This window comes from Atractosteus spatula, chromosome 3 (genome assembly GCF_055471065.1).
Source record: "Atractosteus spatula isolate fAtrSpa1 chromosome 3, fAtrSpa1.hap1, whole genome shotgun sequence".
Classification (NCBI taxonomy): domain Eukaryota; kingdom Metazoa; phylum Chordata; class Actinopteri; order Semionotiformes; family Lepisosteidae; genus Atractosteus; species Atractosteus spatula.
This window is the reverse complement of record NC_142708.1, coordinates 62,675,030-62,681,256: the sequence shown is the minus strand read 5'-3', so window position 1 is coordinate 62,681,256 and position 6,227 is coordinate 62,675,030.

Here is a 6,227-nt window from a genome sequence, read left to right as displayed (position 1 = left end):
CGTTATTTTTTCTCAGATGCGCCATACTCCGTTGATACTATTCAACTTACTATTTTTTCATTCCACGGAAAATCCTCCATTTGTACAAACTGGTCATCAAATAAATTGAGGGCGGAGAACTTTGGTTTCCATGCACACAGGCTAATTTAGGCAAATTAATGATACAACATTTTTGTACTCTTAAAAAAGATCTCAGGCACGCACCTAGTTTGTGTGTTGTTATGTTGGGAGTGTCCTGAAAACCACATTTCCACCAATGCGACAATAAAGCTTGAATTGAACTGAAACAGTTTCAAGGATGGATGTTAGCTCCATCCAGGAATTAAACCACATTTGCAACTGGCTCTGCTGCAGTGCCTCTGCATGACATATTTTAATCACCAGATGGCAGTAGAATATAAACTAAATTAATCAGCTAGGCACACCTCACCTCCTATAGCTCCTGTCAAGGAAAACAGCCCTCACAAAGTGCAAAGTAGCGGTTAGGGCCCTGATCTGAAGGGATGCAGGTTCAGAACCCAGGTGGAGATGAGCTGCTGTACCCCTGTGCAAGGAACTTCACTGCAGACTGCCCAGCTGTGGAAATGGTGGCATGTGTAACATGCTTTGGATAAAGGCATTGGTCAAATAAATTGATAATAATATTATATATGCTGGAAATGTTTGTCTGTGATTTACATGTTTGCATTCTCTATCTCCAATTTCCTACCATATATCAAAGGTGAGGTTAACTGGTGTTTTTTTTTAATTTTTTAATTGGTTTCTAATTGGCTAATTGCCAATCCAGGGCATATTAAAACCCTGGCTCTAACCTGAAATAAGCCAGATGATGAATGACTTAGTAATATATAAACAGTGCTCATGTAGAGGGTAGTGTGGGAGTTGCAAAGGAATGCATTAAGGTGGATTCCATGCGGAAATGTAAAAAAATAAAAAATGTTTTTTGGCCAATGGGACTATAAGGGTTAGGAGAACAAAATAAATCACATTATCAATCAAAAGTAAGTTATTTAATCATTTGCTGAAAGCAAAAATCAGCTAAAACAGTTAGAGTGATCAGACAGTTCGGTTTATGTTTACTGTGGTTCCTTCAAAGCTGACATTTTTCTTTTGCAGCTGTTCTGCTCTTTGCTGAGTGCCCTGCATGAGGACAGCTTCCCCAGGGGCTCATCCACACACAGCACCACGCAGCGTGCAGCAGCCTGTGCCCGCGAGCTGGAGAGAGGGCCCAGAGGTGTGAAAGCTCTTAATAAAGTCTCCGGCTGCTCTGTGCCCTCGGTGGGCTCAGGAGAAGCGGTGACTCTTCGCACACCCGCCTAGAATTCAACAGCAGATTTTCTCATGCTAGAAAGAACATGAAGAAACAACCTCGAGTTCTTACTTTATAATTTCCACGCAGGGGGAGTAGCATGTGAAGGTTTGATTTGTTTGAGTCTTAAACCTAAGAAGCCGTCTCTTTGTAGGGTCTACGGGAACATCCTCCGACTTCAACAATGATAAAGCCAGTCAGGTTGCTAGCCAGCGCGCAAGAAGCCGACAATTTTCAAACATTGAATTAAAGTTTTAAATCCCTTTGGCTCACGAGACATAATACAGTCATGATTGCAGGATCATGATGAAATAAAGCCAAACGACAGCAACAATTAATTTAATCTGTTGGAATGTACATGTACTCAATATAAAAATACATATCCATTCTGTAAAATAAAAATGCTGGAAATGATAAACTCATGTTACTGGGTTATTTTCAACAGCTGTACGCAACTCCAGCACTCAGCTCGCTATATTTTAAAGCAGCTTCCATGAACACACAGTTGCTAACATATTGAGATGCCTGCTGCTTTGTCACTTTGTGCTGGTTCATTAAGTAAGTGTGAGACATAGATCTAATTTCATCCTGGAATGTGTCTGAGGCAACTTTTATTGTTCTTTCAGTCCTTCACATCAAATCAATTAATCAATCCAATCTATTAAATAAAATTATGCATCAAACAATATAAATAAAATGATAAGTTGAGTACCTTATTACACCCAGGTAATACGAACAAACAGTGTTTACCTCTTCAAGTTTATTTCTCCCCATTTTACAAACTGAATGTGCTTACATTCACCCAGAATTGTTCCCTCCCAGTCATTATGGAGATGCAATGAACAACACCTACAGAACCATGTAGTAGTTCACGTAGTTTGGGAAGACACCTGAAGAAAGCTCCACAGCCAAAATGTTGTGTTTCTTTTTTTCTCTTCTCAGTGTGGAATAAACCTTTACTTGTTTCATTACAGAACGACATATATAGCCAAAAATGTAAACTCAGATCGGAGGATTTAATAATGTTGTGATGCTACAATGATGATTTCTAAGCAGAATTAGAATGGCCTGCAGAGTTTTTGCCAGTAAGCTAAAAGTTAGACAAGGCTGACACTTCAAGAGTCCCAAAAAAAGTATCAACAAAATTAAGCCTCGAAATCTCAGTTTTACCTCAGAAAAATAAAGAAACGGAGAACAGATTGGGAAGAGTAAAGCACAGGTCAATGAACCACCAAACAGGCTAGATGGGTTGAACGGCTTCCACTCATTTCTTAACCTTTCTTATATTCTCATGTTGGGATGAATTTCATTCTGTTCAAGTCTAATTCTGAATCTCAAAAGCAAATTCTGCAGAAAGTACCAACCTCTGAATTATCTGTATCAGTAATATATCTGGTTGATACCTTTATCCTAGAGGACTCACATAAATACAACATTACCTGACAGAGAGGGAGCACAGCTTACAAAATGATGTATGTAGTGATTACTGAACCACAAAGCTTTAGTGGAGAGCAAAGCCAGAATTTGTGTTTTACTGTATATAACAGTATATATGTATATATATTTAACTGTATATATAGTACCCTGCCATGCAGGGTAGAAGTGTCCTAATGCCCAATTTGGTATCTCCAGGTGTGTCCAAAGGACATATAATGTGCAGCTGACACAAGGATTTCACAGGAAGACCAGGTTACAGAAACAACCATCTTTCTCACCTTACCCTTACCAATGTCTGCATTTTATTTTTGCTATAGGCAGGTGACAGCCTAAGATGAGTTTTGTGGCAGGCTGAATCTTTCAGAAATTTAGTAGCTTAAAAAAGGGGCAGTTTGCGGAACTCTTTTTTCTGTTGTTACTGAAGAAGAAGAGCCTCACAATCTAATTTAAAACATTTGCTTCATTTTTTACAGGAAATCTTCCCTTGTAACATTAAAAACAGGGTACTTACAACCTGGTTAGAAAATAGCAATTATAATAAATTGCCACTAGAAAGCTGTGCTGACAGAAGTGATTTGTGTGATTAAAGTCCAGACAGCCTTGGTTCTTTTGCTTTTTAATGTATGGAGTGTGATGGAGTTGTTAATTATATCTACTTTATTACTTTATCTAATAAATAGCCTTCAATCCCAGCTGTGAGGAGTCAAATAGGATCAGCCAAAGTGTGTTTTTTGTGTAAAACCAGTGAAGTCAAAGCTCTGACAAGCTTCATCATCTGGGACCGAGATGGATCAGCATTCTCTTTGCACCTTCCAGCACTCAGAATGTTTCTGGCGAAACTAATGATCTTTTACTAGCAGACTGAATTCCTTGACCCAGTCCCCCATCTGAGTTAAGCGAGAGTCTCGTCATGGAATCCTGAGGCCGGTGTCCCTGATATTGGTCATGCTAGACATTCAGTAGGGTCTATTCTCCACAGTGGAGCTCTTGTAACCTAACACTTTATCAACATTATCATTCTGAAAGAGACTGTTACAACGCAGAATCGTGCTGCGGGGGGGGGGGGGTTGGGGTTGGGGATGGGAGGTGTACAGGCTGAATCCCGAGATTTGAAGCAGAAGGTTAATGGTGCAAGACCGTGGGACTTTGCGCGATGTTGGAGAATTAAAGTGGAAGCTTGAAGTGGGAGTGGACAAGTGCGGGAGTCTGGGCCACTGGGAAAACTGGGAGTCTGGGAACACTCAGCACCAGGCATCCATTTGAGAGTTTTTTGAGACTCAACTTTTTTGTAGAGTGGGTGTAAAGAAATAATTTTGCCCCTGTGCGTGACTCTGAGGCAGCGCAGAACATTCCTATTGAGCCGTTCACATGACATGCGGCATGTGCCCGGAGTCCCCCTCAGCCAGCGCCATGCCAAGTCCTAGATGACTTTCCACAAAGCCATGGCAGGCCATTGCTCATACTCAGCCTCTGCATTTCAGCTCTCAGCATTATCTCTGCAAAACAGAAGTTGCCTACAAAGCAATTCGCCTTGGCTGCCTGTTGGCGTGATGCTGATACTTGCATTGTTAAAGGCGCACAAACCACCCTTTCGACCCAGCAGTCAACAATGTAGGCATCAGGTCTTGAGGACAGTCCTAAAGACCTAGAAAAGAATAAATGTCATTGCCTTTCCAAAGGCTGGTAAAGACCTCAGATTTGCAGCCAGACACCAACCAAAACCCTTTCCTTTGTTTTACCTCAAGGTCCTTCCTTACCTAATTCTCCGGGTGATAACCCCACAAGGGGAGGGTACACTTATCTTTGGGCATGTAGGACTCTGCAAGGGCTGTAGAACATAGGAGCAAGAGCTGGATAAGGGTAGAGGGAGTCTGAAACAAGACAGACAGTCACAAACACCTGCCTTGTTTTTGTAGACTCATACAAAATCCCTATGATTAACTTGTGCACACAAGGAAACTATTGCAGGATTCAACTCATCTCACGTGAGAATGCATTTAGAAATCAGGCCTTTAGGTAGCAAATATATGGTGTAATTAGATTTAATTATAGACTGAAGGAAGCAGACCAAGAAGCAATAAAAACAAACTCTGTACCCTAATTATGACAGCGTAGGGAAGACAGTGCTGTAACAAAGCTGTACCAGGTTTTGCTGCAGGAGACCTATTAACATAAATATTGTGAAGTGAGTAATGAAACTGATGCCCAAAGGCAAACACAAAGCTGGCTAACCTGCTTCGCTTCAGCAGGATTCCTGACAAGGGCAGCTTCTGCCAAAACAAAACTGGCAGTACGCACCAGCATCTCTGTCCTCACAGCGGGCTGACAGGCAGGGCCTCAGTGCCCATGGAGAAATGATACACAGACCAGAGCCACATTTGATGAAAGATTGACCTTTCTCAGGAATATTGTGATTCTCAGGCGCTAGGTTCAGTTAATTTAGCCTATAGAATCCGTAAAGGTCAAATGCAATACATTTTCACAAAAGCTTTACTCCCCACCCCCCATAAGAATAACCGTGACAGCCAGCTTTCCCCGCAACTCAACTGCACAAGAAGGTTAAGGAGGCATTTTGCAGTTCCACAAACTTCTACACAGAACCTCCCCAACATGACAGTCCGCAATTAAAATCTTTTGGAATTTACCTATGATCAATAATAATTTGTAGTGATATTGAATTGTTTACACTTTTTTGCATTTTTCAATGACAGTGTGAGAGAACTCTAATTTGATGCAGAACTGTAACAGAATTAAGATTATGTCAATTTTAGAAGAACTGCTACATGAGCTCCTTACTGGGGAGTAACAGTAGTTCATCTGAGACGCACAACAGGGCACACAAACAAATTCTTAGACTGCCCCTAGCAGCTACATCTGAGGCAGTATAACGAGCTTGTGTTATAGGATTATCAAGTATAAGAGAGCCTGATAGAGTGACACTGCTCCCCTGGGTTTTTAAAGGTGTTCAAATGTGCTGTGTTCAGAGGCTACAGTTTAGCCTCTTGGTGTGGCTGGTAGCATCAAAATTAAATGATCCCATTTGAAATATTTTAAGGCAAGGCTCTGATTTAAATTCCCCCTGCTGGTTAACGCAGAATCATTCTGTCCTGACATCTTTCATAAAATTTATTGTGTAATTTAAAATGGTGACAATCTTCTGCAAACTGCCCCCAGTTTTCTGCTCCTAAAATTCAAGATTCCTTTCCAAAAAAGCACACAGCATTGTGCTGTGCTGGCTGTTTATGGAAAGGTTTGCCACAAAGGTGTTCTGAAAGCCTCTGGCAGTTCAAGTAGCAGCTACAGCCTGCATGCCAGTTTGGCCTAGTTTATTTACAGCTGTGAACAAACTAATAAAAGATGACAATTATAAATATTGTCAGTACAATCCAGAATTAGCTGAAGAACACATTTGGCACAGCACCAGAGTCTTATATAAGGTGTACACCAGTCAATCTAAATAAAGACGTACTCATTAACTCGC